Source organism: Acomys minous (assembly GCF_964271855.1).
Source record: "Acomys minous genome assembly, chromosome: 6".
Taxonomy (NCBI): Eukaryota; Metazoa; Chordata; class Mammalia; order Rodentia; family Muridae; genus Acomys; species Acomys minous.
The window spans coordinates 33,712,657-33,725,941 of NC_140487.1; the positions used below are offsets into that span (position 1 = coordinate 33,712,657).

The 13,285-nt window shown below is 38.4% G+C and overlaps 1 long non-coding RNA gene across 1 annotated transcript in view; it reads right to left on the minus strand.

Moving 5' to 3' along the window:
* Positions 1–13,285, minus strand: part of LOC311600358 — a 36,142-nt gene that overhangs the window by 7,192 nt on the left and 15,665 nt on the right. Inside the window, exon 4 of the long non-coding RNA XR_014780220.1 lies at positions 4,165–4,312. This is a non-coding gene — a long non-coding RNA (uncharacterized lncRNA). The remainder of the gene's footprint in view (positions 1–4,164; positions 4,313–13,285) is intronic.

Here is a 13,285-nt window from a genome sequence, read left to right on the forward strand (position 1 = left end):
CCTCCCCAATATCTACTCCATCTATGAGCTGATGGAGCATTCAGAAGAACTGGTGCTACAGGATCTCTATGACTCTGGGCAACAACAGGGTATCCAAGAGGAGTCTAGAAGAATACCTAGTAGTCCTGGTGTAGCAGAAGACAGAGGCCTCGAACTAGAACACTGACTTATTGCAATGAACACTTGCAAGTAAAGCAGTCTGGGCAAAAGTATATACTGGGTGATGCACCAGACCTCCCAATGCCATTATGAAAAAATGAATATGTGATGGAGAGGCAGGGAAAGAGGGGGGAGTAGAGTGATACAAGCACAGTGAAACCAGAGAGGAGGCGGCAGCTCTGATCCCTACGAGAGAAGCCTGAAAGGGATAAAGGAGCAGGTCATTGCACAGAGGGGACAGCAAGATGTGGGTTTTTTTTTTCCAATTTTAATTTTTAAATTTTCTTTTGCAGGGGGAGGTAACAAGGATGGAGAGTGAATATAGAAGGACTGGGAAATGAGTGAGGTTGGGGTACATGATATGAAGGTCCCAAAGAACCAATAAAAAATAATTAAAAAAAAAAGAATTAAGGCTTTATTTAAGAAAGATGCTTTTTTCCCTAACATTTGCAGGATGCCAGTGCTTTAGTCTACGGGTGAAGGCCACTGCGTGAGTACGGAGATGCTGTCTGTACTTAGAGCCACCGTGAAGACTGTCCTGCTTACATTTCACAAGGGACCCCTGCTTCTGCTCACAGGTTCATGTGCTTGTGAGAAACTGGCAAATATAGGGAATCAAAGGTGGCAGTTGAGTAAGTTCTAACACTTTCCCCACTGTTTCAAGTTTATGCTTGCCTACACATTGCTGGCCATAGCAGAAGGGACACGGGGACTGTGGGATGGTGGAATGTATGTCACAGTCCCCTGTAACTACAGTTATTCATTGGGACCCTCACTATATCAAACATAGCATTCTAAAAATATATGTTGAATTACATTTTCACCAAAATAGAAACACAGGAAATATAGATAGATATGTGGTAATATACAATAATAGGGTAAGTATGTTAGTGCTCCGGGAAGGAACTTTACTGGACAACTGTCAGGGCATAGTTTGTTTTTAGTAACAACATTACAAATCTACAGGAGAGCAATGGTGGCAAAAGTGTAAACCCCCCCTTAAATAAAGCTCACAGGAAATATGCAAAGCCCTCTGAAAAACTATAGACTTTAAAATTAAAATTTATTATATTTATTTTAATTTTCTGTGTATTTAAGACAGTGACTCACTTTGTAGCTCTCAAATGTATCCTGCTGCATAGATCAGGCTGGCCTCAAGTCCGTGACCTTCCTGCCTCCCACTGAAAGTATTATAGGCATATTGGCTTAAAATTCAAAGTTGAAAGGTGGAAAATCATTCATGTCAAGCTCTGGATTCATATTTTGTAATGCTAATGCTTAACATTTTCCAATTCAAGTGTTTGAAGTGTGACAATAGACTTTAAATGATTGATGTGTGTAATTTTCAATGATGTGTTTGATATTTTCAGGGTACCATTTATTCTTCACAACCAAATGATGTGTATGGGTGGTTATTTGTACAATTCTTTTACATTGAATGGAAGAATAGAGCCCTTTGTATTCATGGAGATATTTGGAAGCCTGGTCTAAAGACACAAAATTGTTCTCAGAAAACACTGGGAGAAAACAGACTGCATTGTTCTTCCTCAAAGAGTACAAAAGGCAATCAAAGCCCTGTAGTGGAATATGGTAATTACTACAAATCTTGACAGGACTCTTCAGATTAAGCCAAAGAAGATAAGTGTTTTTTTTTCTCTAGACAATTTTTCTGAAAATTCCAGTAAGAGTTTGGAGGGGCAATGGTGACAAATAGGGATGGGGAGCCACAATTGATTATTGGAGAGAAAACAAATAGACATATCAAAGAGAGAGAGAGAGAGAGAGAGAGAGAGAGAGAGAGAGAGAGACAGAGACAGAGACAGAGACAGAGAGACAGAGAGAGACAGAGAGAGAGACAGAGACAAAGACAGAGACAGAGACAGAAAGAAAGACAGACAGACAGACAGACAGACAGAGTGAGAGAGACAGAGATAGAAACAAAGAGGAAACGGCTGAAAGGAAGAAATAAGATGCAACTTGTAGAAGTGCTTTAACATGTCAGGATTTGAATAAGTAGAAACATGGTCATTCATTTTAATTTACAGGGCAGACTTGTCCAAGGAAATGAACTAAGGACTCGAGAAATAAATGTTGTTGCTGTTCATTCTATCACACAATTCAGTCACAAACTGCCTGGGGCTTGGATAAACTAGAGACAATCTTCCTATTCATGTTTTTGGGATTTTTAAAATTAACTTCTCTCTGCTCCTTTTCAGATACTGATAGCTAAGTCTGTAATTTAAACGTCCAGATGCTACATTTTTAAATAAATCTGACAAAAGAAAAAATGTGAAATATTAAACATAAGAGAAATAGGGAAACCTCAGTGTTATCTTTAATATCACTTAAAAATAAGTCTTTTAATCAGTAATCTTAAGGACTAAGTAACCACATTAGAATTTATGGCCACAGCTATAGAGCAGAATATAATCTGCTGCCTTGTGAGGTACTCTTGCTCTGAATTTAAGTGATAGACTTTTGTTGAACGTTACTAGAGGAAGAATAGAAGGGATCATTTCTGAATTGTAAAGTATTGCTATCTTGAATTTACATAAACATATTTACCTTTATAACCTTCTGTTTTTGTCAAGATGAAAGTATTTATATTTTATATTAAAGTAATGCACCCACTGTGCCATGATCCTCACTTGAGAAAAACGGAATAAAGAATTGTATTTATTTAATACATGTGATAGAAAACCTACCAAGAAGTCCACATTTTCCTTTAAAAATAAAAATAATACATTCATTATCTTCAGCCATCTATTTCATGTTATTCAGTACTCATGGTTATTGGTATATAATAAGAGGAATAAAATGTGTTATAATATGTGAAGATTAAACAATGTATTGGGCTCTGAAACATAATACACTTATCAACATAGTAAGCTGTTCTTGTAAATGTTTTTATTTCCTCAGTTGAGAAAACAAGTGCCATACCCAAGCTTTATAAATACATGGCTTGGGCTGAGCCCAGAGTATTTCTATCTAAATATCCCTAGGCTTAGGCCTGGAGGTTTCTAGTGTCCATCCATACAATCTAACCTTCTGCAAGCCTGGACCTTGAAGACTTCATCTTCCAATCTCTGTCTGCTAACCTATGCCTACAATGTTTTCTGCCTCCAAGACAGTTAAATAATCTCACCCTTTCTAGTTCTTTCTGGACTCTGGTTGGCTGGTTCAACACATCTGTTCTGGCTCATAAATCCTCTCCAATCTGACTGTTCAAATTGGCTTCCCTACACACCTCACTGAATTACTCTGCTTCAAAAAACTGACTCTGAACTCTTGGAACTGAACTGCAGAAACTCATCTGCACTCAACTGAATGCCATCAAACTGCAATGAACTATACTATACTCCAAAACTCTATTGTACTATCTCCAAGAACTCTCCTGTTCTCTCTCTCTCTCTCTCCTCTCTCTCTCTCTCTCTCTCTCTCTCTCTCTCTCTCTCTCTCTCTCTCTCTCTGTCTCTCTCTCTGTCTCTCTCTCTCTGTGTCTCTCTGTGTCTCTCTGTGTCTCTCTGTCTCTCTGTCTCTCTCTCTCTCTCTCTCTCTCTCTCTCTCTCTCTCTCCCTCTGCACTGTTCTTAAATGGCTTTTCTTCCCTGTCTGCTATCATGAGAGTTAGGTTTATTCTATCTCTGTCTCTTTCTGTCAAATCTTTCTCAGATTCATCACTTTGTTTGGCCTTCATTTACATGTAATTTTTCGAGATTAAAGGTGGGAATTGAATTCCCTCCAGAGGAATTAAAGGTATATATTCTAGCCAGAGGTATTAAATAGGTGTCTGTATTCTAGCCAGATCACATACACTTAGGTGTTTAAATGTAATCCCTTGCCAGATCAGTCATGCTGCGGTAATAAAATTCTACTACAAGTCCTATTTCATTGGATGGATCCATGAAAAAGTCACCACCACTATAAATTATTTAGTGGAATAATATTCTCCCTTGTATTACAAGGAAAGGCCATTGGGAATGGGCTTCTCTTTAATAGAACCTACCTTGGCTCTGGTGGAAACATGATATTCTGATCTGATTCAAAGATGAGAAAATTATGTAGCATTGTCTCTTCTCCTAGAAGTTAACTCTACTTAGTTTGTCAGTTGCTGAACCAAGCAAGAGATTCCCTCCTCAAGAAGATTGATCCACCTAAAGACAAGATGAAGTGATGGAAAGACTAATTATCTCTTTAATGACATAACACACTTTACCCCCCAAATCCCCTCTGTTCAGTGCCTTATGGACTTTCTGACCTATAAGTCTGTAGACTCTACTTGTTTTTCTGAGTTCTAACTCCAGTGGTGAACATGCTGGTCTAATTCAAAAGTCATAACCTTTCCTCTTCCCTTTCTACAAATCCTCCTTCCTGGTGACTGCTGAGATTCACAGCTTGACTGTCCTGTTTTACTTTCTCAAACTCTAATAAGATTGTTCCATAATTTAGCATTTGGTAGGTTTTAAATTTTTTATCATCACAGTCCCAATGCCCCTAGTTCCATTACCAACTCTTTAGCAGAACATGTGCTGTGGTCTACCTTTTTTTCTTTGACCTTTACTCAATGGCTCACAAAGATCTCTGACTTTCTTCGCCCAACTCATCACACTATCTCAGCTTCCAACACCACCAAGCATTCCCTATGAGCAAATCAGCTGAGCAGGCTAGGGAAACAGTTAAGCTAACTGGAGACTTTGACTACCACTTCATTTCCTCCAAACCCAATCCCTAAGTCTCATCCCCATCTCTGCACCAGAACACCTGATGCAACCTTCTGCCTCTTTTTACCTACATTTCCCATGGATCCTACAGACCTCACCCTCCTAACCTCTCTCTCCCTATTTGTTGCTTTATTTCAACCTCCTCTCCAACAGACACCCCCTTGTAATCCACAGACCAATCTTACCAGGGAAGCAGGTTAGCTGTTTGTAGATCCTACTTTCTCCTTCTCTTCTTCTAGGTCCCAAACTCTCAGTCTCATCCTCAGTGATATAGCAGAGGTCACATCTCTGGGGTGACCTCTCTTTACTGTCTCCCCCTACTCTGCGGAGCTCTTATTTATATACTCTCCTCCTCTCCCTTCTGTGAACACCTGTAGACCCCTGTCCTCATTCTTTGATGATAGGTCCCAATGCACAGAAACACATTTTACCTGGAATCCCCAATGGCTACAATTAGCAGGTCCAAAGAATAATTTCTACCAGGTAACAGACAGCCATCATACTTTTCAAAAATCCAAAGAGAAAACAAACTAAAGAACATGAACACCCAACCAATAAAGTCAAATCCAGAAATTAGTATCTAAGGCCTATAATTAACCCAAGCTGAGATGGCTAGATGCCAGTACAAAAGTACAGTAATGCCAGGGCAATGTGTCAACAGTAAAGCCCAGAAACCTTACAACAGCAGGTCCTGAATACTTCAAGTTAGCTGAAGTACAAGATAAAGATAATAGAGGTTCTTAAAGATTAAAGAAATAAATCCCCTAAGGAAATACAAGAACATACAAACAAACAGTGGAAAGAGATGAATAAAACTGCTGAAGACCTGAACATGGAAACAGAATCCATAAAAAATAACACACACACACACACACACACACACACACACACACACACACACACACTGAGGGAACTCTGGAAATGAAAAACTTAGGAATTCTAAGAGGAACTAAAGAGACAAACTTCACAAATGAAAACAAGAGATGGAAGAGAAAAATCTCAAACTATAGTAAAGTAGATAATAAGGATAAATCAATTAAAGAAAATATTAGATCTAAAAAAAAAAACCAGGAAATCAAGACACTATGAAAAGACCAAATATAATAGGAATGAAAGAAGAATATTATCTAAAATGTATAAGAAGCACAGAACACTAGAAAAATTGGACCAAAAAAGAAAGTCCCTTTGCTACATTATAAATAAAACACTGGAAGTGGCTGGGCATGGTGGCACACACCGTTAATCCCAACACTCAGGAAGCAGAGGCAGGTTTGAGGCCAGCCTGGTCTACAAAGAGAATCCAAGACAATCAAGGCTACACAGAGAAACCCTGCCTTGAAAAACCAAAACCACAACCAACCAAACAAACAAACAAAAATACTAAAAGTGCAGAACAGAGAAAGAATGGCAAATGCCATAAGGGACAATAGGCAGTCCTATTATGATCATATCTTCTCAATGGAGACTCTAAAGACAGAAGGCCTGGACAGATATGTTGAAGACTCAAAGAGACCACAGATGCCAACCCAGACTACTATACCTAGCAAAACTTTCAGTAACTATCAGTGGTTAAAATAAGATATTCCATGATAAAGCCAAATTTAAGCAATATCAATCTACAATAGAGCCCTGAAGAAAGTGCTAGGAGGAAGACTCAAAGGCAAGGAGTCCAACTACACCCATAAAAACATGGAAAATAAGTAAACTTATACCAGCGAACACAAAAGAAGGGACCACTACCACCACCACCAATAATAATAACAACAACAAAATAATAGAAAATAACAATTGTTCGTTATTGGTATCTTTCTATATCAATGGTCTCAAATCCCTAATAAAAGGGCATAGACAAGCAGAATGGGTGTGAAAACAGGATTCATCCTTCTCCTGCCTCAAAGAAACACACCTCAACATCAGTAATAAACATTACCTCAGGGTAAGGTGTCAGAAAAAGATATTGCAAGAAGCTGGGTATGGTGATACACACCTGTAATCTCAGTACTTGGGGAAGAAGAGACAGGTAGATTTCTGTAAATCTGAGGCCAGCCTGGTCCATAAGGCAAGTGCAGGACAGCCAAGGCCATGCAGAATCCCCATCTCAAAATAAATACATACATATATAAATAAAAGATATACCAAAAAACAGACCTAGGAATCAAGCTGTTATTGCCATTTTAATATCTAACTATACGCCAATGCAAAACTTACCATAAAAAGAGAAGAAAGAAGACTATATACTCATCAAAGGAAAATCCCACCAAGATGACATTTCAATTCCTAAAGTTTATTTTTCTTTTTAAAAAATTTTTTATTATTAATTTATTCTTGTTACATCTCAATGGTTATCCCATCCCTTGTATCCTCCCATTCTTCCCTCCTTCCCATTTTCCCCTTATTCCCCTCCCCTATGACTGTTCCTGAGGGGGATTACCTCCCCCTGTATATGCTCATAGGGTATCAAGTCTCTTCTCGGTAACCTGCTGTCCTTCCTCTGAGTGCCACCAGGTCTCCCCCTCCAGGGGACATGGTCAAATGTGAGGCACCAGAGTAAGTGAGAAAGTCATATCCCACTCTCCACTCAACTGTAGAGAATGTTCTGTCCCTTGGCTAGATCTGGGTAGGGGTTTAACGTTTACGACTTGTATTGTCCTTGGCTGGTGTCTTAGTTTGAGCGGGACCCCTGGGCCCAAATCTGCCTATCATAATGTTCTACTTGTAGGTTTCTAGGACCCTCTGGATCCTTCTACTTTGCTATTCTCCCATGCTTCTCTCATCTAGAGTCCCAATAGGTTGTCCTCCCCTCTGTCCCTGTTTCCTGGTAAGTGAAGGCTTTCGTGGGACATGCCCCTTGGGCTAATATGCAGATATAAGTGAGTACATACCATTTAAGTCTTTCTGCTTCTGGGTTAACTCACTCATTATGATCATTTCTAGCTCAATCCATTTATCCACAAATTTTGGGAATTCCTTGTTTTTAATAGCTGTGTAGCATTCCATAGTGTATATGTACCACAGTTTCTTTATCTATTCTTCTACTGAGGGACACTTAGGCTGTTTCCGTGATCTGGATATTATGAATAAGGCTGCTATGAACATGGTTGAGCAAATTTTCTTGTGTGCTGGTGCTCTTCTGGGTATATTCCAAGGAGTGGAATAAATGGGTCTTGAGGAAGCCCTATTCCCATTTTTCTGAGATAGCACCAGATAGATTTCCAAAGTGGCTGTACTAGTTTGCATTCCCACCAGCAAGGAAGGAGTGTTCCTCTCTCCCCACATCCTCGCCAGCATGTGGTGTCACTTGAGTTTTTGATCTTAGCCATTCTGATGGGTGTAAGATGGAATCTCAGAGTTGTTTTGATTTGCATTTCCCTGATGACTAAAGAGGTTGAGCATTTCTTTAAGTGTTTCTCAGCCATCTAAAATTTATTTTTCAAACACAAGGGCACTCACCTTTGTAAAAAAAAAAAATTACTATAGCCTAAATAACATGTTGGTCTTCAAACACTGATAGGGAAAGATTTCAATATTCTCACAGCAATACATAAAAAACCCAGAGCGATCTCATACTAGCAACTTAATAACACGTCTAAAATCTCTAGAACAAAAAAAGAATCATACACAAGAGTAGACAGAAAATAAATAAATAAATAAATACACAGGGTACAAATCAATATAATAGAAACAAAGAGAACAGTACAAAGAATCAATAAAACAAAGATTTGACTTTCTGAGAAAAATAAAAAGATAGACAAATCCTGCCCAAACTAACTAAAAGACAGAGAGAGATTATCCATATTAGTAAAAGCAGAAACAAAAGGGGGAAAATGACAACAGACACATACATAATCCAGTGGATCATGAGGACAAACTTTAAAAATGTGTACTTAATAAAATTGAAAATATAAAATAAACACATAATTTTCTTGATAGGTGTAACTTACAAAGTAAAATCAACATAGAGTAAGCAATTAAACACACCTACAACCTTTAGTGAAATAGAAGCAGTCATTAAAACTTGCAAACCACTTTCAGGGAGGGAGGGAGGAATGGGAGGATACTAGTGATGGTATAACAATTGAGTTGTAATCTGAATAAATTAATTAAATAATAAAGATGAGACCTAAAAAAATAAATAAAATAAAATCTTGCTATTTTAAATACTCTACAAAAATAAATACTCTTAAAATACTCTTAAAAAAAGACTTACAAATCAACCAACTAAACAAACAACAAAACAAAAAGTACCAGGTATAGACAGTGTTAGCACAGAATTTGCACTCATTTTCAAAGAATAATTAACACCAATACTCTTCAAATTAGAAACAGAAGAAATATTTTCAATTTCATTTTATGAGGCCACAGTTCCCCTGATATTAAATCACATAAAGACATAACAAATAAAGAGATTTACAGACCAATTTCCTTTATGAACAAGATTAAAAAAAAGAACTCAAAAATACTTGCAAACAGAATCCAAGAACACATCAAAAGAACACCCATCATGAACAAGTAGGCTTCATCCAGGAGTTGCTGGATGGTTCAATATATGAAAGTCAATAAAAGTAATCCATCATTTTCTGGCTCATTGTGTCTTCATCTGAGCTCTCTCTCTGTAACCCTCTCTCTATCACTGTCCTGGTAAAACTGCCTGCTCTCACTAAAACTGCCTCTTAAGTAGCTTCCCTTTCCCCTCTCTTCTCCTGAGAGTTGAGCATATTATTCTTCAAATCTTCTCTGAATAATTACCTTTTCTGTTGCTCAATTAGACATCACTTTCAAACAGGGGTGTTTCCTTTTACACACTAAATTTACCTTCTTTTGGGATTAAAGACATGTGCCACCACCACACCTGGACCTAAGCTTTTCTTTATCTGATACTTGCTCTATACCAGGATGGCCTTGAACTCAGGCATGTTTGCTTCTGTCTCTCAGATTAAAGGCATGATTGTATTCCAGCCAGATCACACAGACCTAGATCTTTGGATGTGATCTCTTGCCAGTGCATCACATAGACCTAGAAACCATTGGATGTGATCTCTTGCCAGAACATCCATGTTCTCAACTAACATTCATCTACATCCCTTTGTGATAAAATGGAGAGATAAGGGATACAAAGAACATACACAAACATCATAAATGAAATTTACACCAAGCCTATAACCAACGTCAAATTAAATGGAGACTAACTCCAAACAGTCCCATTAAAATCAGGGACAAGACATAGTCGTCCACTCTGTTTATACTTATTCAATATATGATTGATATCTTTCTGGATCAATAAGACAATAGAAGAAGACAAAGGGGATACAAATTGGAAAAGAAGAAGTCAAAGTATCTTTATTTTCAGATGATAAAATGGCATACATAAGTGACAATAAGCATTCTACCAGCAAACTCTTACAGCTAATAAATACTTTCAGCAAAGTAGCTAGATATAAAAATTAAATCACAAAAATCCTTAGCCCTCCTATATACAAATGACAACAGGACTGAGAGAGCAATCAGAGAAACAACACCTTTCACAATAGCCTCAAATAATATAAAACATCTTGAGGTAGCTCTACTGAAGCAAGTTAGAAACCTGTATGATAAAAACTTCAAGGTTTTGAAGAGAGAAAATAAAGAAGATCTCAGAAGATGGAAAGATTTCCCATGCTCAATAATTGGTAAGAATAATACAGTATAAATGACTATCCTACCAAAGTCAATATACAGATTAAATTCAATCTCTATAAAAATTTTAACATAATACCTTACAGACTTTGAAAGAACAATACTCAGCTTCATATGGAAAAACAAAATCCAAGGGTAGCTAAAACACTTCTGTACAGTGAATGCTCAAGGCCTCACCATTACTGATTTCAAATTGTGCTACAGAGCTATGGTTATAAAAACAGCATGATATAGCCATAAAAACAGGAACATTGATCAACAGGATTGAAATTAAGACCCATACATAAGTCCACATATCTATGAACACCTGAGTTTTAGTAAAGAAGCCAGAGATACATACTGGAAAAAAAAGATGGCATCTTTAACAAATGGAGCTGTTCAAACTAGGTGGCTGCATGTAGAAGAATAAACATAGATACTACATTAATGACACTTGCTCAACTACGTTCATTGCTTCTCTATTCATAATAGCTGGAGCCTGGAAACAAACAAGATGGCCCTCAACATAAGAATGAATAAAGAAAATATGATACATTCACACAGTGCAGTATTACTCAGATGCTAAAAATGATATCATGAAATTTGCAGGCAAATAGATGATCCTAGAAAAAATAATCCCAGATTAAGTAACTCACACCCAGAAATATAAATAAGCTATGCAATCATTTATTTGATGTGGATATTAGTCATTGTAGTTGGCAGAAAGTGTTTGTGCACACAGGTAAGCACAGGAGAAGGCAGGAAAATTAAACTCATAGGCATCTTTCAAAGGAAAGAATCTATCTTTACTGTATTGCCCTTCTGGAATCTAGAAATTATGTATTTTACAATCTGGTGATCCTTTGCTTTTATGAGCCAGCCTCTGCCTGTGTTGTCCAGAATTTATGCTTTTCTATGCTGTATTTTTCCCCTGAAATGTTGCGAATTATTTCTAGGCCATAAACTTCATCCTTCTGAGAGATGTCATTTGTACTTTCTGACAACGTTAGTGACTTCTACGTTTTCTCAGGCCTAGACATCATTTTTACCTCAGACATTATCTCTAGACCTTTTCCTGGGCACTGTTTTCAAGTTACCAAGAACCCATCTTACGAAGGAAGCCGTATGTCCTTTGTAAAGAGTTTCAACCCAAACATGTCATGAGTTTTATTATACTTATGTGGTTGAGTTAATTGTTACCTGAAAACTTTTTTCCAGTTATTAAATATGGCAAAAACACATGAGCTGATCTAAGACTCTTAAAGTCTTGATTCAGCACTGGTAGCAAATAAAAATCAGGCTGTACCAAGTTTGATTCATTTCTTTTCACAGACTGTTTCCCTGTCAGCTATAAAGCCTGCAGGGACATGCCACAAACCATCAAATAAAAGATAAGCAACTTACAATCCACAGGCCCAAAGAGGTTAGGTATATAGGAAGAGACTAGGGTGGATACATGTGTCTCCCCGGGAGGGAGAGATAGAGTAGCTTTTAAGGTTGGACTGCAGGTCGGGGAGGGTAGCAAAGGAAGATGGGAACTGGAGCCTCAGGTTGAAAGAGAAAGTGGTGTTGAGGGAGGGAATGCAGGAGAGACAGATGAAATGGAAGGGCATTTGAGGGATGGTGTGGAAATCTAGTGCAGCAATAACTTCCTGAGATATATGTATCTTCTTTTTTAAAAAGAGCGTGTCTTTTTTACTTAATTTATTTGTATTTTATGTGTATTAGTATTTTGTCAAGTCCCCTGGGACTGGAGTGACAGACACTTGTGAGCTACCATGTGGGTGCTGGAAGTTGAACCCAAGTCCTCTGGAAGAGCAGCCAGTGCTCTTAACTGCTGACCCCTCACTCCAGCCCCTTAAAAGGATTCTTGTAAGATACAGAAAATCCACCTCTCAGGTCAAATGGAACCCAGATAAGTACTTGGAATCAAGAGCCTAAGTTTCCTACCTATTGCCTATCTCAGTGGGTGGGATTCACCCTCCTTTCGCTGGTTTTGGGATTCCATCCCTAACTACCCAATTGCCACCTTTCTGCACTAGCTGATTTAATGAGTTCCCCTTTCCTAGTCAGTGTAGACACTTCACACTGTCTGAGAGACCATTGACATCTCTCTGGTTCACTGGGAGTTGAGGTATCCAATCCCAGTCTGCATGACTGTGGCTGGTCCTGCTCACTGACCTACAGCTAGAGTTGGGTGAGACTGCTGGCACAGTTCCTTTTCCCACTGCCACCTGGCCACCAAAAATTCCTCGTAAACAAGGTAGCTGTGTCTCCAGGCCAGCACATTGCTGTTTGGGCTGTCCTCTCTTGGTTGCTGACTGGCACTGACAAGTCACAGGGACGCTCTGTCCCTGCCTTTTTTTGTTGAGTCACAATCCATTTCTGGGAACACTCTAACAGATTACTGACTTCACCTCCCCATGAGAAATAGTCTATTCACCATATTTCCAGGACCCTCTGGGATGCCTGTGTCCACATTAACCAGTGAAAGGAGATACATTTTAGACATGTTAGCATCACCATTGTTTGCAATCTGTAGTGAAAGACACATTGAAGAAAGAAGCAGTAGACATTGTATAGCAGAGGATTGGGGAAAAACTTAGGGTTAAAAGTATAATACTCTTTGAGATGAGCTCAGGAAAGGCCTTGTAGAACTTTTTGACATCTGTGGCACAGTAACATGAGGAGGCTGGACCCCAGGAGAAGGAAGCATTGCAGACATCTATTTCTTGGCCTCAGGGCATCAGCTAA